This window comes from Cebidichthys violaceus, unplaced genomic scaffold (genome assembly GCF_023349555.1).
Source record: "Cebidichthys violaceus isolate CVI_PGR_0920_01 unplaced genomic scaffold, fCebVio1.0.p SCAF_15, whole genome shotgun sequence".
Lineage (NCBI taxonomy): Eukaryota > Metazoa > Chordata > Actinopteri > Perciformes > Stichaeidae > Cebidichthys > Cebidichthys violaceus.
This window is the reverse complement of record NW_027176318.1, coordinates 11129907-11153816: the sequence shown is the minus strand read 5'-3', so window position 1 is coordinate 11153816 and position 23910 is coordinate 11129907. Positions and strand designations below refer to the sequence as shown.

At 44.1% G+C, this 23910-nt stretch overlaps 1 long non-coding RNA gene across 1 annotated transcript; it reads right to left on the bottom strand.

Moving 5' to 3' along the window:
• Window positions 1–430: 430 nt before the first annotated feature.
• On the bottom strand, window positions 431–23377 carry LOC137871642 (uncharacterized). Its single transcript, XR_011102825.1, has 2 exons — window positions 23288–23377; window positions 431–1199 (listed from the first exon to the last, which is right to left on the bottom strand). It is a non-coding gene; the product is annotated as an uncharacterized lncRNA (long non-coding RNA).
• Between the last annotated feature and the right edge of the window lie 533 nt (window positions 23378–23910).

Sequence of the window (23910 nt, the reverse complement as noted above, 5' to 3'; positions counted from 1 at the left end):
TCAATCCGACGATTTGATACAACTTAAGTCAATAAAATATTTCTCAAATTAAATGAGTCAATGAAATGAGTGCGTGGACACGTAACTGAAGTTTGGACCATTTCATATTTTCAATTGTAATAAATGGAAAATTGTGCGGGAAAGCACCTTATCAATAAGGCAACGCCTCTGTGCTGCGGTTAGGCTTTTGTAATAAGTGAAGATGTATTGTTTCGTGTGTGTAATTGACCCTTGGGAGATGCGCGAGGAGCTCATGTACAGATTAAACACTTTCACACTCCGCAGCTGTAAACAGGAGGCAGCGATGCAGAACAGCCAGGACCGGCTTCAGCGTAACGTGTACGCTTTACTCGCTCGTTGGACTCGAAGAAAAACACACACACACACACACACACACACACACACACACACACACACACACACAGAGGTAAATCAGCCTGAAATATTTATTCAAACACGTGTTTTAAAATGACATACAACAGCGCAAAGTAAGAGAAAATACATATAAGGCGCACGCCTTATATGTACTGTATGTGGTTGTGGTTTCATAAACTGTTGCAAAACATAGTCCATTCCTCTTTCACCTCGCTGCGGTTACACTTTATTTACACTGCATCACGAATCCTCAATGTATTCTGGAACTAATTCTCATGACCACAGCAATTATAGATTTGTCAAGTTTTGAATTGAGTAGACTTCTCTATTTTCTTTTTCCAACAGAAAGTAAACCGATATAAGATACTATATCCCAAAAATACCCTCGTTGACTCCTAAACTCTGCGCAGAAAAGTTGCTCGCTCACTAATACGGCAACAACTGAAACATCCAGAACGTGGATCAGCAGCACTGTCCCTTTAAGCAGACCAGCATGGCGGTTGTAATACTAGGTACTTCCCAACGACAATGTAGATCACCACAGGGGCCCATTCAGGGTGTATCTGTGTCCTCTCCAGTACAGGGGGAAGTAGATAGTATTAAAAACCATGCAATGTGTGTGTGTGTGTGTGTGTGTGTGTGTGTGTGTGTGTGTGTGTGTGTGTGTGTGTGTGTGTTCCATTAGGACTCTGTGAAACTGAATCCAACACTGACTGCTTCCACCTTTGCATCCTTCCCATTCAGATCAGTATCTTCAGTCGTCTGTAGGCGCGACAGCTGCAGTAAAGCATGGGACTGCATGAGGGTCTGCAGCAGCACCCAGCCTGCAAAACAGAGAAAGGAGATGTTCAAGTACCGGTATGACCGTTTGTGAGCTAACTTTTGTTTCATAATGCAAGTAAGACTTTCAACTCTGCTTATGAGATGAGCCACTCCTTTCATTATGAGTTGTGGGCGCGTTAGTTGTAAATTTGCTGTGAAAGTCAGATAACAGCAGGAAAAAAAAGAGAGAAGTGAAGTCCAACTTTAGAGTAAAAACACAAATGTACAAGTTGGTATAAGTTGGTTTATCTGATCAACAGGTTAAGAAAACAAAAAAGAAAGACAATCATCCTGTAAGGTGTAAAGATTTGTTTCCTAGATGACCGTCTAAGTTTGATTTAACTTCTTCTTGGAACAGTTAACATGTTAACATTGAGTTTTCCACTTTTATTTAGCACTTAAGTAGTTTTAAACCAAAACTATGGAGTGGAATAAAACAGCCCCTTTGCAGTGCCAACTTGTCAAATACCTCCGCCCAGTGCCCTTCTGCATCTGATACCGACGCCCGAAGGCACCTTTTAGCATCTGTGTGAGACGCACCGGTCTATCAACTAACTGTAACGTAAACCCATCTCCATCATTATTACATTAAACAAACACAGGACCAGGATCTGGGAGACTGCTATTCGTGTCTTGTGAAACCAAGACAACATGAATGTAGTTTAACTTTTTTGTTTTGTTACCTAACTTCCATACACCAATTACAGAACAAACTGACTTATTTTAACCAAAACCACAATCTTTTCCTACCAACTGGTTTTGTTTATTTGAAAAGCGACGTACCGAGAGAAACCCGTACGTTTCCTGTGAACACAGAACTTTATTTTGAAAAGACACTGTGCATGTACAGAGTAACAAGAGGAACGTGACACGTCATCCCTGATGCTTTGTTCACACTCTGAGCGATGCGTCAGCAGGCTACAGGTCATTCACAAACTGACGCCCGACACCGAGTGAAGATTAATGTTTCATCTTGTTCTGCTCCATCTACAAACATGCTGCTAGCTAGCTCCCAATGCTATTCAACAACACAACTATGTCAAAGAGCGCTTGAGCAACAACGCAGCCGGCCACGTTTCGCAACACGTTCAAAACCGTTTATGACTGAATGTAACTGAATATGTGGCATAATAGTAAATAGCAAAAGTGAAACTTAATATATCGGCCCAAGAAGAGTCAATAAATCAGTGAAGTAACTCAGTAATGTCAAGAACACCACCATATCTGCAGTATGTATAGTTTGCTAACATTAGCCACCATAAGCTACTGGTCATACCGGACCCAGCAGGGCCAAGAGAGCACGATTCATTCCTCGTGAAGTCAACGTTTCATACGTGGGAGGATGACCGTGTTTCGTCTTCTCTCAAAAGTTTCAATTCAAGAGCAAACCGCAGCATCCAAAGCGACATCAGACTGCATTAGCTTAGCTCTTAGCATTCTCTCTTCTTAAACACATTTTCACAAAAGTCAGCCCGACGTCGTCAGCGTCTGCTGTGCGGTGGGCTTTGACACACTGATGAACCTGCTGGAGTCTACACCTCTGAAGCTGTAAACCACATGACAGTCCAGAGTCGTAAAGCCAGGGGCAACATTTCGAAGAAGTGGCGCTGACGTCGTACTGGACAGCTCTGCTTTCAACTGGAGTTTCTCTATGAAGGCTGAAGTCCTCCTCCACTTCCTGTCGCTGATCCGAAAGCTGTGCGTGTGTGTGTGTGTGTGTGTGTGTGTGTGTGTGTGTGTGTGTACGTCTGTAGGGGAAAGTCACTCTGGAATGCACGTATGCAAAACATGTGTTGCGTCGCCTCAAACAACACCAGAGGTATGATTGTAAGTGGAAGAACCATAATAATGTTATTTATTACAAAACAAGCTATGAAGGGGTCTTTAAACAGAATCTGAGAAATGTGTCTCACACACACACACACACACACACACACACACACACACACACACACACACACACACACACACACACACACACACACACACACACACACAAAGACACTCTCAAAAGGATGCAAACCTCACTTTTATAATTTATTCAAGTCGTCTTGATAGATCGATGCAGCAGGGTTTGCAGGGTAGCTCTAATGGCTAATAAACAGTTAACGTCACCTCCTCCCACCTTAAGTTCAGTAGGGAAAGTTGGAAAGACTATTCTTAAGAAGGTGTTTGGGGAATAAACATAATTTTGAGAAATACAGTTTGAAGTAAGATCTGCATAGCTTAATCTCAACGACATGAAGCTAAGCTGTAACCAGAAAGACCAGCTGAAATCTCGCCAGCCTACCTCGCCAACCTGGTCAGCGTCCGCTCCGTCTTCAGGCAGCGGGGAACACATCAACGTTTTGGTTGCATATGGACATAAAAATCCAGTTTTAACTGCACTGCTCCTTTAAAGAGGCACTGCAGGGACTGAGCACTCTCTTAATGTTGGGGGTTTGTGAGAGAATGATTAAGGGAAAGGGAAAGGAGGACAAGATATCCTGAGTTTTACTCCCTATTGTGGGAAAGAGCTCTACAAAAACACTGGATTCTACATTTCCCAAGGTTCCCTTTACATATAAAACAACCAGCCTTGTATTCAAAAAGGTCTTCTTGCTGCTGAGAGATTTGGTCACCATCACAGCGGCATTACGTGGTTCACAGAGAGGATGACTTCTTGGACAGCTGAGTGGCTGTAAAAAACACGTTGCTACGTGTCAGAGAGAATGTATTTCCAGGAGGCTGACATTAAATGAAAAGAAATGTGGGCGAGGTTGTAACCAACACGACCCAACTGGCACCGTGCCTCCTCACGTGACCTTAACACTATTTGTGGAGGTTTGATATCGGAGCGCGGCCCCGCTTAAAGCTGCCACAGAGAAGAAATCCTGCTCAGTCACATGTACCTCATAGTGTGCAGCAGCTCTTATGGCTGCACACTCATATCTGCTCTGCACTTTCATTTATGCACCACTGCTATTTATACATGATAAGCGGCAACCAAACTGCCTGCTGCTAACACAGCGATGCAAGCAGGAGAGCGCTTATGAATTCCCGCTGTGACTTTTGGTCTGCTGGTGGAAATCCCATTTCATCTGATGCTGATTAAACCAGGTCACTGATAACAACGGCGCTCGAAGGGGTGGACTCGATTACAATAGGTCACAAAAAGGGAGCCGGCTGGCTGCCGTCCATAAAACAACTTTAACGCCATGACGCCAGCAGGCGACACATCAGACCTGAATCACCGTCCAACAGCAGACAGAATTCATCTTCATCATCCGAAGGAGGAATGTGGTCGGAGGTGTAAGGAATGTGCAGGAACAAATGTACAAAATACAGAAAAATAAGGGAGGGAATCTGTCATTGTCTTAGAATGCCGTGTCCAGTTTCTACATGCTGGCTTCTCCCCAACAACACGTCCTCCCTAAATAAAGCAATCACTTACACTGTCCACCACACCTTTACATACGCACAGCTATTGTGCAGAGCCTGTTCACACCGCTGCTCACTCTCTTCCTGCTGTCTGTGGTCACCTCTGTTGTGTTTTAATGCGGCCACGTTTGCATAGCTTTCTGCGTCTGTTGTCATCTTACTCGCAGCCCATAAACACTATAAACAGTCTTTCAGCTGATAAAATCCTCCTTTTGTCTGACAAAGTCAAAATAAAGCTTAATGCTTTGGTCACCATTTAGTGAAAGAGGAGTTTAACCGTTTAGCAAAGATGTATACACTCTGGAGGTTCTGTTTGAGTCTGGACAGAGAGCTGAAACACAGCGTTATAGATTACTCTTCGTCTCATAAGCCATTCAGCGAAAGTCCTCCTTCAACCTGACGAACCTACTTCAATGGTAATAGGTTACCTGGACCGTTCTGGATCTTTGGAAGACCACCGCGAGATCTCACGACTCCTGTGCAGCAAAGCCAGACATCTCACACCGCAGTCGAACGCACTTGTTTACAGAATTTATGTGACGTTGGTAATATTCACACTTCTTAACTCCCCCCCCACCCCCCAGCAGGGGTTGCTCTTCACTTCACACGGCGTGATGCTGAGTTCAGGGACAGGGCCAGGGTTCAGGGCTTCCTCAAGAGCTCATTAGCAATCTGCATCTCAGAGATTTACCCGCTGACCGGCAGCTGCTCCAGAGGAAAGCCAGCGGGCGCAGAGGAGCTGCTCGGTAATGGGGCACTTCCTAAAATCATCCCATTTACAAAGCGGAGATTTCTCCTCGTGCTCCAACGCTGATCTCCAGTGGAAGCGTGCTACGTTTGTCTCTGCCAAACCACAAATACACTGGCACAGATCCTTCAGCTCGTCTTTGTAATGAGTCAGCATTGCTAACGTTTCTCTTCACACAGCTGCTAAAAAAAAAGAAGTCAATTTGCCAAGGACCACACATATCAGAAACTGGGGGGGGGGGGGGGGGGGATTTTAGTGGTTTCTTCCTGCCCGTCTTTCAATCACATGAATAGATACAAATGACACCACAAGGAGAAATGAATACACCTTTTTATTTCTTTGAAATCAGTTAAATCGGATAGAAACGAACAGCTGACGCAGCAGCGTGTCAAATCAGGCTGCTATCAGGTTCAAGGTGCAGGGAGAGCCCCCCCTCACTTCTTTTTACACCAAGAGCCAGTGAAGTCATCACAGCTGCTGCAGCTCTCCGATAGAGGCCGAGTGAAAGGTCGTCCCTCCAGCTGAGGGCAGTAAATTCAAGACGTAAAACGGGGAAGACGTACGCTCCATTCAACAGGTGCAAGTCCGGAATGAATGCTCACACGTTTTTTTTCTTCCTTTTCCTCTGAAGAAGCGGGGACAAAGAGGAGCGTGACGGGAGCATTCAGCCTGGAGAACTTACGACGCTTAAACGGCCTTAATTAAAAACAATGACGGGCCTTCATGAAACCGCTGCAAATCCACGACGACGGACAGAAAGTTGGCTCGTTTGACTCGCTTTTTTTTTTTTTAAGCTATAAGTTGCTGCAACACATGAGGAATGTAAACAATCAGGACACCTATATATCTCACACACACACACACACACACACACACACACACACACACACACACACACACACACACACACACACACACACACTGTGTGCACTTCTCAACTTCCTCTTTATGAAGCAAATCAGATGAGCTGCATCTAATAAAAGTGAAATAGTGACCGCGGCTGTACGTTCCTTCAGCAAAGACAACAGGAGATGAATAATGTATGAAGACTTAGTTTCTAACTAATCTGTTTTTTTTGCCACTTGACAGCTCGACCATTTATTCAAAGTCACACTCTGAGATATTAGTTCGTTCTGTCCTTGAAAACACGTTCAAAGCGATGTTTTCCAAGTTTATGTGAGGAAGTAGTGTGTATTATTATATTATGGGTGATGCTCAAGACTAACACTGAAACACAGTGAATAAAGTTAGGGGGTTTGTCCCTCATGGAGCATGGCATGAAGAAATAATGAATTAGCATCATTTACTTTGGCTGTACACTAATACTCCCTCATGGCTGAAAACAAGACTTTCATTGATCTGAACTGCTCTCTTCTCGCTCATTGGCTTCCTCTGATAAACTCACTAACTGGCTCCCAGACATGACTCTCCATCAATGACGTTTTTTTCCTCAATACACATCTGTTCACGTCACATGGGAGGCAGCAACCCGGAGACGGGAGAGATTCAGGACTTCCGAGCGTTCGCGTCAGGGAGAGCTGGAGACGGTTGTGTTGTTGGAGAGTCGATCATGTGAGCGTTGTATAATACTGTGCATTGACAGTACAGTAGGGACAACTAATCGATTAGTCGGATTAATCATTTTGGTCATTTTTCAAGCAAATAGATCAAATATGTTGCTGTTCTCAAACACAGGGGTCTGCTGCTAGTCTTTGTCTCACATTCTTTCAAATTAAAGTTACTGTGAGGAACATTTAACTGCTTATGAAACGGTCGTAGTTTGATATCGGTGCTAAAAAAGACCATCCGTTTGAAGATTGACTATTGGAGGGAGGGACGGGAGAACCAGAACCAGAACCAGAACCAGAACCAGAACCAGAACCAGACCCCGCTGCAGTAAAATGAGAGGTTTTGTAAAAGGCCTCTGGTGCTCCACAACACAAAATGAAAGTTCCTCGTAGTAGCTTCAAATGTCTTTGGATGTGACCCTAAACAGACCAAACCATCAAAATAAGTTTGATTCAGAACTTCAATTAGGCCCTATATTTATAAAATGTGGGTTTAAGAATCTTTAAATGTGCATCGTGTAAGAAAAATTAATGAACAAACATCATCAAAACAATGTGAGCATGCTAGCACAGCTAGCCCCGCCCCGCCTTGTTACACCACTTATTCCTCCAACGGTGATCGAGCTCATAGTGACGTTACAGAAGAGAAACTCCTTCATTCACATTCTGAATCAAGGATTTTGATTATTGGCCAAAAGGTAGACTGACCACGAGCTGTGAGAGGTGAAGTCGAGGTCTCTTCGGGTCACAAGCTAACTCGATAAAGCACCGGCGTAGTCCACAATGTGCACTGTTTCACTGACTTCCTCTGAAAATGAGTACATTTGTGTGAAATCAGTGTACAGCGTAGGAACAGAAGCAAACGATTCCTTATACACAGATCGACACGCTGATATAAGACCGTCTGTTCTCAACCACATTCATGGAATTTAACCGTTTATTCACACAAATCCAATCAGCGAACAACCAGGACTCACATTAACGCTCAGTGTTTACTTCCTGCTGTAAGAATGACGCCGTTATCATTCTCAGGAAACCAGGAAGGAAGCTTAATGTGTCTCTTTCCACTTTCTTTCCTCTAATATGTTTCATTGCAGAAGCACAGAAACAAGTCAAACTCATTCAGTTGCATTTTCAGGCACAAAAAGCAGCTTCAGTGGAAGATTCTAACAAAGTCCATTTAATCAAGTATTACACTTAAGTACAATTTTGAGGTAATTTCCATTTTATGCTACTCTATACTTAAATATTGTACTTTTTACTCCACCTCATTTATTTTGAAGGCTTTTGTGCAGCGAAGCAGCAGTATAGAGAGTAACTAGCTTCACTGTGTCCAGCTGTAACGTTAAAGTGATGAACACATGAACGCATGAAATTACAAGCCAGTGTACCTGCTTTTACTTTTGCTACTCTGTAAAGTTATGATGCTAATACTTTTATACTTTTCCTAAAGAGTTTAAAAGCAAAACTTCACTTGTAACAGAGTATTTTTACATTGTAGTATCGCTACTTTTACTTTTTTTTTTTATTGGGTTTTGCAGGATCATACAATGTTTGTATCAAATACAAATACTCATATTTTATGATGTGCCATCAAGGAACAAGGCGACATGGGGGTGCAGTGGATTCCCCCGGATCACTCTCCAACCCGGTAAAGTGATGACGGCCATGACATTATTTGGGGATCAAGAGAACGCGGGTGAAGAGGCTGAGCGCTGGAAGGGTCAGGGTCAAGCTTTCGGCCCCGTGTGTGAGGTTGGACATCTGTCCCACATCAGCGAGACATCCTTGTAAATCTTAGATGGATCAAATAGACGAGCTGTGAACCCTTCCATGAATCTCTCCCCAAACATCATCACTGTACTTTTTAAAGAAGAGTTCAAACTTTAAAAATATATATATATATATATCTCATGTTTCTTTTTTCATTGACAGCTTTGACATTTTCCGTGATGTCAGTTCATCTGGTCGACCCACCCGTGAACCATCCGATGCTGCAGATGCATCTGATTTCATCTAAATGCCACGAGAACTACTGCGTGGCTCTTTGAGCGCAGAGGGCAGCAGCTGAAGCTCTGCAGGCCGAGGAAGAACCGGAAGCAGAAGAGGCACGAGAGACACCGAAGGGACGCATGACAAATCAACTTCCAGACGATGAGAAGGGCTTATTCACAAAGAGGAAGAAGATTTAAAATAAAGAAACACGTTGTCCTCTTTAACGCGGGCTTTTTACATTAAGGAGGGAGTCAGAATGAGGAAGTCGTATTGCATCACATGTTCCTCTCTCACACTTTTAAAAAAGGGTCACAACCTCTCTGACCATTTTAGACAGCGACTAAAATTACCTCTCATGCCACGGCTTCTCACCCCGCCTCCTGACCCTGGTGACCCTCTCACGCATCCCGGCATGCCTTATTTTGAGACTTCACCAATAGCTAACCTAGCGCTACACGGCGGTGGAGCTTCAATCTGAGGCACATTAATCAACAACCGGCGGTGGGAAACTCAGGGGACGAGACCGGACGCCTCGGTGTCCTACATTAAAGACGGGTGTGTGATTAATGGCCGCCCTTTCACAATGAAACTGTAGGTTGAGCTGTGAAGTTTCTTTATGGACGTTTAATTCAGCTTCTTTTATCAGGGCTGCACTAGTTGAAGCATGCCCCCCCCCCCCCCCCCGCCCCATTCATTTCTTCCGCCGCGTTTGAACTCGCTCAAACACAGAAGGCTAAATATTTACACGTCGGCCCTTGCTTGTTTAATGTTAAAGGCACACTCACACAGCAGAGTAAATGAATGAAAAAAACCACCTCCACCGCCTGATGAGTACCAGGCCACCGCGGCAGAGCCGGTCCCGCAGGTTCAACCTCCTTTTCAGGGCATGGGAGGCAGGGACCCGGGGGGGGGGGGTTTGCATGGGGGGCCTCAGCGGAGAAGCACAGCCCTGCTGACTCTGCTGTCTCTGGGAAAAGCGGCGATCTGTGCATTTAGAGTTGGCTCGGGCCCAAAGAGATTAAACGGAGGTGGGCTGGAATACCATGTGAGGGTATTACAGACAAAGAGCCATCCGATCAGCTGCGAGCGCACCATTCACCATCACAAAGGAAGGAGGTGTACAAAGACGTGTACTTGCAGGGGTTTTTGTTTGTATTGATTGACTGTTCCCTAAACCCTCCTCCCCCGACAGTGGTTGTCCAATCATAGCTTAGCAACCGTAACTAGGCCTGTCATACGTTGGGTTTCTCTACGTGTTTGAAAGGGAAACGTCTTTTTTATGGCCTTTCTAAAAAAAATCAAACAAAAACAAAAAAAGCAAAGATTGAATTAAACCCTTCATTGTGTGTCTGCTCTGTTTAGGTCACATGTCTTGAAGTTTCACACGACGTGACTGACCGGCAGGAGGCGGTCACACCACGAGATCTTTCAGCAGGAGGAATCCCCAAAGAGTTCGTCTCCAAACTACTTTTTGTGATCGGGTAAACGACGCACCGCCGTGCGTGTGTTCACGCCGGCTGACGGCGATGTCGTTGGCACACTGCTTCCACTCGTCTTTACTAGTTATCGGTTTTCCCGCAGGCGCAACAACACATTTGGTCCAAGTTGCAAATGAAACCCAGTCGCCGGAATAGAATGTTACCGTTGTACAATTCTGCAAACCAGAACATTTTAGTGTTTTAACAGCTTGTGTCGCTTTTGCCAATTTTCAAAACATGCATTCTCAATTACGTTTAATTTAGCCAACAAAACTACTCAGCTAGGTTTAGTAAAACATCACGCTTTGAATCAAAATGACTAAGTTTGGTTTGGTTTGGTGTCCCTACGGGGGGGTGGGGCTTTCTTTGCGTTCTCATTGGTTGGCTTACAATAATCATAATTCAAGGACTAACAAGCTCTACTGCAATTAACAACGATAGTGTTTCTTTTACATTTCTTTTAACAAAGTAGGACACAAAGTGTTCAACCAACTGATGGATGTAAAGAGTGAGTTGGCATCTACAGCTGATGAATCTGAAGTCTGCCTCTGTGTGAAATTCAAGGACCGTTCAAAAACGATCAATCGGTAAATGTGGCAATGTCTTCATTGTAAAGTGCGTCTGTACCGCGTGAAGACTATTAACCCCGTGGCCTGTATTTAGTGAGCGCCAACTGGTGTCAGAGGTGTGAAAATCTGTTGGATTTTAAGCTTTAAGCCGCTTTCTTCTGGAGTAGTGCAACAAAAAAAACTGCCCCTGTGTCGTTCTTCTGCCTAAATAAAGCCTCGCTGAGCCAAAATGCGCTGAGAGTTTTGCCGATTTTTAAGATGTGTGCTGCAGGAACGAAAAGGGAGGCGGTGAAAGAACGAAGGCAATTTGAGCAGTAAAGAGAAAGAGCTCCGCTCTACTAATCCTTAATCAGTTTACATTAGGAAGCTAATTCTCTCACATGAAGCATCTGTTTTACTCCCCACTTAGTAGAAAAAAAAGTGCCCGACTTCAACTTCCAGGGAAAAGATTCAGCGGAAGGAAGCTATTACTTAATGTGATCAGCTAGAATCTGTCACAAACGCTTTGGACGCAGCCTTGAATCGATGTCATAAGACATAAAAGAGCCGTTCCTCTATCATGTACAATGGGATGCATTATGGCCCTGACTATGAACGCCTCATGTAATGCTACAGTGTGAAGCCGGGCGATCTCACGCCCGGGGACGGCAATCTAATCTGTGGTGAATCAGCAGCAAGTGAAAAAGTCCCGTCCTGCTTCTCCCCGACAGTGAAAAGAAACAACAGCCATCAGCAGGAAGTAGGAAACAATGTCCAATGTCACCACAGAGGAGAGGGGGAGGAGGATAAGACATGTTCAATTCTCCAAAAAAAAAAAAAAAGAATCTGGGGATTAAAACAAAGGATTTGTACGTCTGTGACAATTAACGGGGAGTGTCAGAGCCGTCTTCTCCGTCCAAGACGTAGAATTTGTGTTGAATCCGAGACAAGCGGAGACAATCTGCTGCGTGAATGAAAGGCTCAGGAGACGCGGCGGCACAGACGCTTCTTCTCCCAGTCTGGTGCTGCATTCCTCTCATTTGGCAGAAGCTGGTGATTAGATTTACAAGTACGAGTGCAAAAGAAAAAAAAAAAAAACCATTCTGGAACAAAACCCAGAAAATGTTTAATTGGCTGTTTTACTCCACATGCTGCTCGTATCAGACTCTTTGTCTCTCTCTCAACACTCAGCTGCTTCTGTCTGAGACGCTCCTGAAACATAATCCTCTGGAGAGGTGTCAGTCGATAGATTAGATATGTTATATCTAGAAACGGTTTACAAAGTAGCAACGGCTTTGCTCATCAATTTATCCTTTAAGTCACTTTTTAAAACAAAAAGGTCCTTTCAGACGTGAACATTTACTGACTTTAAAACGATTGTTTTCAGGTTTTGTATGTAATTTGTATGAATTCATCAGCTTTGGCACGTTCTAATGGTTGTTATTTACTTTTTTCTGACGTTGATTGATCAATTGGGAGAATTGAGACAGGGGAATTAATCTTTGGTTTAAGCCATAACTTTCATGATCAATTACTGAAGGATAGATCGTTACATGTTCTCTAATGATGTGGACTAGTGCTGCTTATTATAGAGAAGATAAACTTGTACTATAGCATCATAATAAAAACAAACACGTGACTAACATCACACTACATTAAGACCCTGAAGGACGGCAACATCAGGTGTGTCGTCCTCCTGCAGATTCGAGGACAAAAAGACGGAGAAAAGGCGGAGTAATGAGCCGTTGTTTTCTTTGGGGAAGGAGGACACTTCGCGGAGGTCACCTGTAGGTCAGGTGACTGCGCTCAGGAACCCGTTCACTGATTAAGATGAAGGATGCTGAGCGCATAAGGTGCAAACGAGCCGGGGGCCCCAGGGGGCCCATCTGTTGTGGGCAAATAAACAGGGGCTTCAGTGAACGGCAGAACAGCCCTGCTCTTCCCTTGCGAGGCTCAGCAGACAGCTCCATTAATCAGGAGCAGGATGAGCCTGCTGGGCCGGCAGTGACAAGTCAGCAGTGGCACAAACTATCCTCCCCCTCTTCCTCCCCCTCTTCCTCCCCCTCCTCCTCCTCCTCCTCACACTGCATCTCCATTAGAGGCTGGAGGTGTCAGCTGGCTGCGGCTTCTGCTCCTCTGTTATCACCGTCGATGTTTTCACAACTGTCCTTCAAGAGCAACTTTAAGAAGTGACACCGGAGGAGCAGGGGAACATTTACAGGGCGCCATTAATCCCCCCCAATAAACAAACATTTGTTTTAGCGTCTGGTTTAGTGCCGGGTGACCAAAGGAATGTCGGAAACAGCAAACTCTTGACTTGGATTTGAGTTTGACTGTCAGAATTATTCAGAGGTGACGAATGTGTTCATTAATAATCAGCCATAGTTTGCTTAAAATTAATTTAATTTAAAATGTAATGAAGGTACGGACCCCAAAAGACAAGACAAGTCTGAGGGGTCATTAGATCATTAAGAGAAGAACAAACATTACACATTCCTCTACTTACAATTCTTCTAATCAATAACTGAACAATTTTACCTCTTCAAGTGTCCAAAAATGTAAATAAAGTTATATTTTAGAGCAGTCATAAGCCATAAAGGTTGGTAACTACTGTAGACGATGAGGGGACAGACACAAATAAACTAAAAGCTATTAAAATAAATTGGAAGTACTTTAAGGCTTATTGTCTTAAATTAATCGATTGGTCTATAAATTGACTGAAAATTATAAATTTATCACAGCCCAAAGTAACGTCTTAAAATGTTTTATATGTTCAAATAACAGTCCAAATCCCAAAGATGTTTAGTTTACTATCACATTTGAGAGCCAAAACCTGCAAATATTTAACATTTACCATTGAAAAAATGACCAAAAAGATTATTCAACTATCCAAATAACTACGATTATTTTCCCATCGATTGACTGATGGATTAACAGACCAATTGTCACAGGTCCTACAGTACAGGTCCTACAGTACAGGTCCATTATAAACACCTTTGTAACATATCCAAAAAATAAATAAGTATTGACTGTATACAATCCTGTCTTATAGTCCTCTAACCCTCTGAGAAGCATCTACGCACTAGAAAGATGTATTATTAAAGATGGACCATGACGTTCTTATTTCACCTTCTCACCAGCGCCGGTCTATTTTCGGTTTAAACGCGGCCTTAGCCCCAACTGGCAGCCTCGTCTCCTGAACCTCACACAGTCAGATAAGACATGTCCTCTCAGAGGGAGAGGGGGAAGGGAGAGACAGCGGAATGGAAGATGGAGGAGCACTTTAATAGTATGATTCAGCAGAGGTATCAATTCCCACAGATGGCAAGCTGGCTCCTATTGACTTACATAGGAGAGGAGTAAAGAGGCAATCAAAACCGCCCCGGGGACAGACAGTCAGCACATCAAGGGGAGCGGGATCAGTGCGTTCAAGGCGCCCCGGCAGATCCAGGCGGGAAAAGAACGAGGGCTGAGCTCTGTGAAGTGTGAAGTGAACGTGCTTCAGAAAAATCTTTAAATGTCACTGTAAACACAAACCTCTATATACTAAAGTACAGTGAGACGACGCTTTAATCGGGTTGGACTCCCTCAACCCTGTACCGCCTGCCTCCTTTCATCCAGACAGACAGACAGACAGAGATCCTGAGTGACAGACAGCTACGCAGCCTCATCGAGGACCTCGGTGAAGACCGGGTGTCAGACGTCCCGCGACGCCTGAACACACCGTACGACAGCTGCAGACGTATAACCCGCCGCCGGTTTATTTTAAGGCCGGCAGCGTTTCTCGCTCAGCCGGCTTTGAACAACACGACAAAGAGGAGAAGACGAGGAAGTCGTTTCCGCCTAAAGATGGAACCACCTGAGGATCTCACCTCTGCACTTAAAAACACCTTCCTCGTTTGGCGCGTTCAACGGCAGCAGGCCGGCCTCGCTCCAGGAGTGAAGCCACATTAACCTTTGCCGGGGACTTTTTAATCAGTCTGATGAATTCTGCCAGACGGACGGCGGCCTGACCTCCAACCCCCGATGAGTGATGGAGAGAGTCGGCACTGACAAGACACGATTAATATTTCATTAACGGTGCTTTAATGGTCATTAAACTGCACTGTGAACTCTGCTGGTAACATGTGATCCTGCGTTGTACTGTCTGCTTCTCTGTGTAATAAATAAGGATGAATCAGCAGGAATCTATAGGCAAAAAAAGAACTGATAATGACACTAATAATACAGCGATATATTTATATATATATATATATATATATATATATATATATATATATATATATAAATAAATACAAGTGACATTAATGTAAAAGGCTGCAGCAGCACAATTTAATTTGTTATGCATTAAGAAAATGAAACTGGTTTAATAAACCACAACATCCTGTGAATGAGCCTTAAGTCTATAAAAACGTGTTTTCATTACATACCCCCCCCCCCATGCAGCGTGTGGCAGAGGGGAATAAAATAAACGTTAGCGCTTATATATGCAGCAAAGTGTCTTTGCATAGCCAACGGCATCAGAGCAAATAGGATTTAAATGAGAATTAGCCTGATATTCTGACTGCATTCACACTTTGTTTCACTTCAATCATGAGTCTGACTTTGCTTTCTGTTCGTGGTCTAAAAAGAATGATTCGTTTTCCTCTGCTAACCACTCATGTTGCAGTTCACATCCATGTCCATCCACAAATGTCATCGCTTCATCATTTCATCCTATTAGACGTTTGTGTGAAATTGTCATAACTAGCAAATTAATCCTTGAGTGCAAGTGGACATTTGTGCCAAATTTGAAGAAATTCGCTGAAGGCCTTCACGACCTAAAACTTTGTCACAGTCGTCATATACATAAAGGTACATACATGAGATCGGACCTGTGCATTTAACCCATTCTATGTGTTGGGCTGCTGTAAAAGGCACTTAAGGACACTTCGATATACGGACAGTACAGCAGAGTACCCCCAGAATCTAATCAGTTCATCCTCGAGGTCCCCAGATGGACATTTGTGCCAAATTTGAAAGAAATTCCCTCCGGGGCATTCTTCAGAAATCGCATTCACAAGAATGGACCAGATGGCATTAACATGTGAAACGTGGGGGCAACTCAAAGGACAAGATTCGGGCTGATAAACGACCTTAATGGGGACATGTATGAAGGGATCTCTGCGCTGGGTAGACTGGTGAGAGGCGGGCCTCGAGTCCCTTTAACCTACGATGGTTCTGAATTAAGCCACAGAGGTTCAGAGTCTTTCATCTGAAAAATACATTCATAAAATACCTCAGTGATGCGGCCCGTGGCTGAACTGAAGAGGACATTCTTCTTCCTTCATGTCATTATTTTCCAACTCATTGCTTTTTTTTTTTCCACCTACCTCCACCATCCAGCACAGCCTGGCTCCACATGCATGCCATGATGGAGGAGCAACGTCTACCTGAGCAGAGGATGAGTTCACTCTTCTCCTTGCTTTGTTGACATAGCCGGGCCGGCCTTGACTGCTTTTAAGTGCATGTTGAAGTAAACGCCGTTATTTCTGCCGGAGCGGTCGCTGTATTAAGTACTGTTAGCGCTGTTAGCACCGTTAGCTGTGAGCCACCGGCACAGGCGTTGCCATGTTGAGAGCCGTTGAGAGACAATCAAAATACTCCCAATCTTTTTGAGCTGTTTCCAACGCCTGCTCATCACTGAGCGTTTGTCTTGAAGTTGAGAGGAGCTTAACTGATGTGCTCGTCTCAGAGCGTTTCAATTGAATGATTTTTAGAGGACTTAAGTGGTAAAAAATAAACAATATTCCACACACAAAGAAAGAAAAACTCATTTGTCATTTTTTGTGGCAAAATGTAGTTTTTTTCTCGTTTCCTGCCCTGGTAGCCATGTCGTGACCCCTCAGATTCATCTGAACCACTGGGAAAAAAGCCACCAAAATTACAGACTCGAAGTGTGAATAGGGTTCATGTGCCGTCTCTGGCAGGTCACGTTGTTCTGGTAACATCGTCTTTGCGCAGGGTTGGCATGTGGGCTTCACCCTTCACTGCCGCAGGCGACCGAGAGGCGTCCATCCGCCCGCTCCGTCAGCTCAACAGTGATTATTAAACGTGTGGGCATGCTTACTCTCAAACTCAAAAGTCTTTCCAGCGGCACAGCGGCAAGACACGTAAACACAGTATGTAGGTCAGTCAAACAGTTTGTGTCTGTTCTCTCCTCGGCTGAGGTGAACCGACAGCAAAATCAAACACATTGTTCGCAGAGTGTGACTCATCTCACCCGGAGAACCTGGAAAGTGGAGCAGCGATTCTCCTCCTCGACGGCGCCTTTCGCTTGGAGTGTGAATGTTTGGACCGAACATCTACCTGTCTGACATGATCACTGCTCTCCGTTATGATCATCGATGGCGATGATCTCCGACCTCCTGCGTGTTTGCAGCAGCTGAGTCATGCACGACTTTACATTTGATGTAGTGGTGCAGCCGTGAAAAGCTGAGTCACGGGTTTGTGTATTGCGCTTATTAGAGGTGTGACAAAGCTTCAGTGGAACAGCATATACGGGATCATTCAGATTATTCCAATTTAGAAGCAACTTAAAAAGAAAACTGACGCGGGGTTCAAAGGTGGAGTAACTCTAAACTGGATATGCCGTTTCGTTTTTTAAAGACGCACACATAATATAGACTAATTATTGTGAGCTAACTAATTCTTCCACAGAGAAGTATTTTTATTTGACAATATCTTTGTAAAAAAAGCATACACGCTAGACTGCTTTCTCTTAGTAAAAACAGATGTGGACAAGTTTATTTCAACCCCGAAAAAACAATTAAACCCGACAGAGGTTTAACAGACATGTTGGTGGTTGTAGTTCTGGTTCTGTGAGGAACGTTTTAGATGTCTGAGAGGAGAACGGCAGCATTGACTGGCCATTATAGAAACTACTTTTTCATTTACGTGACATGACTCATGGTTAAAGTTGCTTTAACCAAGCAAGGTTTAGCTTTGAGCTAAATACTAACGTCTGCATGCTAACAAAGGCTGGGGCACGGTCTAGAACTGGGAACTTTTTTGTTGCGCTCGGAATGGACGGCGGACCGATACACATTAGAACATCTTCAAAATGAAAGCATTTGTTCACGGTCTTTAATTAAAGATCTTTTCAATAATTGCAGAATTGTAATTCTCACCCATGTAGGCGACCATGACACCCTCCCTCCTCGTGAAAGTGATTGTGTGCCAGCTAGCGAGCCCGTCGGTTAACGCAGAGCAGATTCCACATTTAGACGTGTTCAACCCCAAACACAAACTACAGCCGAGGCTGAATATCATGAGGTTTGCAGGTTCTCAAACTGTAGAACTTAAAGCGTCATTTTGACCTAAAGATGCTCTAGAAAAAGTCAAAGCGATCCCCAAAGTTTAATACAGTTAACCCTGCAGGGGACATGATACCAATGTTCACGTGAATCCATCCAATAGATGTGGAAACATTTAAAAAGGCAATCTGCTGATGGTGCCAGAGGAAACGTCTGCAGGATTGATCCGTGCACACTTGTCTGCAGGGGGCAATCCATACAGTAATTGTTGAGATATTTCAGTCTGAACCAAAGTGGTGAACCGGCAGACCGCCGGTGTGGCTAAAGAGGCAGAGTAGCTTGAGTAGACCCTCGATTAACTGCATTACAGAAGCCGCATTAATATTCATAATAGAAAGCTTGACTGTGACGATCGAGGTTAGGATCATTTTCTAGTCATATATTCAGTTTATAACTCTGGAACATGGAGTTCTGTCCGGATGCATTAGGAATGCCACACGACGTCAGCTTCATGCACTCGTACGGAGTCAAGGCTGGACGTCAGTGTGACTGATTGAAATACTGTGTCTGTACTTCCTCTCCTGGACAATGTTAACGTCCACTGACCGGTGAGTCCTTGGGTATATTTTTCTATTGAGGGTAATTCCACGTCAACATGTGCAGCCTTCTACTCCTGCTGTACACCGTCAGCCTCTTTAAACTACACCGCTCTGCGTCTTATAAACATGAGACACAGACACGGCTTCTCCTGTTTAGTCCCAAAAGACAAACTCGGTATTCATGGTATTTTTGATGTGTAGGTCACCTGCTACAGGCAGAGTCATCAATCACAACCATGACGCCAAGCCCAGCTCATCTTAAGCAACGCAGCCAATGCTTCTTCTTATTAATAACTATTCAGAGCATACGAGAGAAAATAGTGCAAAATTCCTTCAAATTGCTTGCAGAAGTATTTCTTCATCATGGTGTACTTAAAAGCAGGAAATCCTCACATTTAAGAGGCTGGAATTAACAAACATTGGGCACTTTTGCCGACGGGGTTGATTATGTTTCTTGCGATTGAATGATTCATTAACCCACCAATCTTTTCAGCGTTCCTACTGTAGAGTACCAAGATGAACATTACTATTACGCACAAAAAACAGGAAGTACAGTTTCACACGTGCCACAGATTCCTTGCTTTACACCAATCTGTGATGTGACATGAATGGAAAGTCATTCACAGCTAAATACGGTAGATGATTGCTTCAACATTTGACCTTCCTTCAATATACAACTGTATCTGCTCTGCACTGCAGCATTCCCCTCCTCCACCAGGACTTCACAGAACCGTGCCCTCCTCTTGGCCTCCTGCGTGGAGGAGGTCTGCACACACCGCGCTGACGGGGGAGCTCCTGAGGGAGAATTAGCTCTAATGCAGCGGGAGCGTCCCGCTTTGATGAGGACCGGCGGCACGATATTGCACACGACAAAGCACTCTGCTGCGCGGCGACGTCGCCGGCATGCAAATAGAGGAGAACAAAAAAAAAGGGCTGAAAGTTGATACAAAGTTGTCACATAGGGCACAAAAAAGGCTTTCTGTGAGATGAAGGTGGTTGAAAGTGAACTCTACACCGCTGAGAGGGAAGGTAACCCGCAGCAGTGTTAGTATGCAAGTAGTCTGAATGTATACATTTTTTTCTTCTCTCAAATCTTTACTTTCTTTGTCAAGTTATATATTTAAAAAGCATATGCCGATGACATCATTCACCAAAGGGACCAATACCGTTACATAACAGCCAGACATGGCTGTGAGCCCCCCCCCCCCCACACACACACACACACACACACACACACACAAACACACACACACACACACACACACCACTGGTCCAAATGGTCTCTTTCAGAGGCTCCAAACAGCACAAAGGCCTTCTTACTTATTTAAAACAGGGAAGATCTCCGGTACATCATGTGCGGGGTAACAGAGAAGTTATGGAAAAAGATGTCCACTAATCCGTACAAGCTAAAAATGTCTTGGTTTGTAGCCTTAACTTGCTTTTAGCGGAATTAGGAAGACATAGTACGAGTCCTGTTCGAAATTTAAAGTGAAATTATAATGTTCTTAGTTAAGTTAAACGCAATGTCGCTGGATCTATTCCAACCAGGGACGTAGAACTGGATGCAGCTTCAGAGGCGGCGCCTCGTTCGTTCCTATGAAAGTCACTCAGTGGTTCATGACTTCAGGTAAAATTATCTGGATCTTCAGCATCCATGAGCTCATATAACAAGCGTGCAAACGTTTCCTTTAACCCCGCCTCCCAACCCTCGGTCCAGCCATATCACAACTTCCACGACCTAATGATTTAAGTAAGGGCAAGTGTTCGTACTGGGAAGTCGATTTACAGACGTCTCTTTCTCCCAATGTAAGTCTATGAGAAAAGGTCTTTTTGGGACCCATAGCATCACGTGACAGACATGGGAAAGTTGGCCACTATTCAAGCGAGACAGCTAGCTCTAGCTAGCTAAACCTCTTCCTTCCCATTATTACTTTCTTCCGATTGGAAGCTAGTTAGCCTAGCCTGCTAGCTTCCACTTTCCGAGTGATCTGCAAACTTGACAGCACAATGTGTCCTTCAGGGCCACGTATATGTGCTTGAATCCACATTCTAATTCCACACATATGTCCAAACATTTGATAGAATAAAAAGATATTTACAATAGCTGCAGTATCAAGTTTATATTTCCTTTCACACACAAAAGAAGTGAGAAGTCAAACTTCAGCTCCGAGTAAAGTATGTGGCGGTGTTGCATTCAAGAGCACACGTGTCACATTCCTCAGCAACATACGCTCATGTGGTAAAATTAAAACACTGCGCACGCAGCCAAACACAGGTCGCCACTGGCAACAAAAACACACGGATGGCTCGGAGACAGAGCATGCAAATGAGGCGGCTTATTCCCAAAGAGGAAAGTGATGTCATGTGACAACAGTGACGCCGTGAAACGAGACGCAGCCAGGAGAGAGGAGTCTAGCTGGCGAGTATGAACCGCTTTAATCTACTCCGGCTCTGGAAAACGCAGGTTACATAACAGCCGACCTCCAAGTATTCCTGGGCCCCTGAAGTATCCGAAAAGCATGTGTGCAGTCGCTGTGGACGAGGCAGGGAAGTTTGGCTCAGCGTATTCGACTGGAAAACACCGAGATACACTTTAACGTACACAACGTTTACTGCAAAACCAAATCCAGTGAAAATGCTCAATATTATGTCAGTTTTAAACCACTTTTACTTGAGTATCTTTGTGTTTTGGACTGTTGGACGGACAAAATAAGACTGAAAAGGATGCTCCTATTGAACTACTTTCTCACATTTTCCAGACTAAATGATTAGTTGAATTCATCAGCAGATTAATTGATACGTTTGTGCCTCTCATGTGTGAGCATTAGGGTTACATTTGAGTTACGGAGTTAAGCATCGGTTTATCTTAAAGATACATAAGGAGGGATTATCTATGGAACAGATTTGTTTTCTAAATTGCACTTTACCGACCCAAACAAAGATGGCAGCAGCTGGCTACCTGGTGAGGAAACAAGTTAATAATCCATCTTCTTTTACTATTTTCTTCCATATGGTTAAAAGAGTGTTTGGGGATTCTGGAAGAACCTTCACAGCTGTTAAGCCACCTTAACCCTAACCCAAACCCAAAACTAATAGTTTGTAAAGTAGCTAACGCTGTCATGTAACTGGTGAAGTAAAAGTATATTTCCCTCTGCGATATCGTTTCGTAGAGGTAGAAAGAAAACACTGCAGTAAAATATATAACGCTGCATTAGAGGCACAAACCGGGGCAATTTTCAGCCGCCTCCACATCAGGCAGGTCGACAGTTCTTCTACCTGATGCTGCCAAGCCAGTTTGGACTTGAAAAGACTCGATTCATGTTGTAACGCATGAAATATTAGCGGGAGCAGTTTCCAAGCAGGTGAATGACTGTGGCTCATTTTGCAGAAGAAGAAAGGCTCTCCAGATGCTCTCGATGACCCAGTAATCATCATGTCTGTGGGCGTTTGGCAGGTGAAAAGACATTCAGACGTCATTTAAACTCTGCCGTGTGACAGTGAAACGCAGCCACAGAACTGTGGTTTAAAACTGCGGTTATTTGTAACCAAGACGCACTAACGTTCACTTTCCCCCCAAATCAAGCCCAGTTTGAACACAGAACGCCTCCCTGTTGATGTCTTTTGATGGTCCTGGTTACATTACATCAGCTCCTCACAAGGTTCCAGTGTGTTCCTGGACAAAACCTTCAGGAGGGTGGATGCACGTTGTCATGGAGGCTCCAACCCCCGAGGTCAGCCAGTTACAGCACACAAAAAAACACCGTCCTGCCCACCCAGAAGGTCCAACACAATGAGTCCACACTAATCCCAATCTTTTGTGGTCCTCCCGTGTGGCTGCACCTCACGTCTCCACCACCTCTGCTTTAACTGCCTTTTAAATGCAATAAAACAAAACACACACGTTTAGAAGTCTTCTTTTGTGGCACACAAACGAGCTCCACGTCAGAGAGCTTCGTGCACTCAGGATTAGGCAGCCGTGAGCAGTCTCAGACGCTATCACAGATGCCTTCTATCATCTATTGTTGTGATCACTGCACCATCACACTGCACAGCACAGACGAAACAATGAGAGAAGCAGCTCCACACTTTGTTGCTCCATGGAGAATAACAGGCTCGGCATGTATACAGTAGCCTGATATAAAACAGCAGACAATAGACTCACAGAACATGCAGGCTAACATCAGTGGAAGCAGGAGTTGGACAGACAATAGAGAAGCCAGATGAAAATCACAGTTGTCCTGAGAACAATAGTTCCTGACTGCTCCTGTATTCACATCCCATTAAAGTCGACCGTTACTCCTTCAGATGAAGTTCTGCACCAGACACTTTGAGGGATAAAGAGGTTTTACTTGTACTTAGCATTAACATCAGAGTGGTCAAACACACACAGCTTTAAATGACTGAATGCATTCGACAGAAGACACAGAGAGAACTCTTACCGCGTCGTGCGTCGCTCTTTATATTCCCGTTCTTCATTCTTCTCTTCTCTCTCTGATGATCAGTCGCGCGTCTCACAGACACAAATCTCGACCTCACTTCCATGTGCTCGCGACCGGGACCACGCGCTCAGGGGAGCGCTCGGGATACGGCGCGTGACGTCACGGCGAGACTGGAAAGCCGGTCGAAAAAAAATAAGTCGGCGCAATGTCAACAATAATACAGATATTTTATGATTATATACGATATAATACCGGATGAAGAGACTTGACTGGATGTGGTACTTCACTGGGAGGTCATTTAGAGTATTCTATTCTATTTTATATTATCGATACATTTCTATTGATATTCCCAGTAAATTATAGTTATATTTGTCTAATATCTTAATTTATATTCATGTGGACTGGTTAGATTGTCTGCACATGCGTGTGTCTTTTTGAAACCGTAAACCATCTTTTTTTATTCATTTAAATGTGATCTGGGACGTGAAATTGAGGATTATTTGATCAGTAACTGCCCACGTATAGTTTAATCATGTAAGGACCCTGAAGTAGTTTATAATGTACTTACACACAGGTACCAGAACAATGTTCAGGAAGAACACCATGCAGGAAGTCAAGTCTTT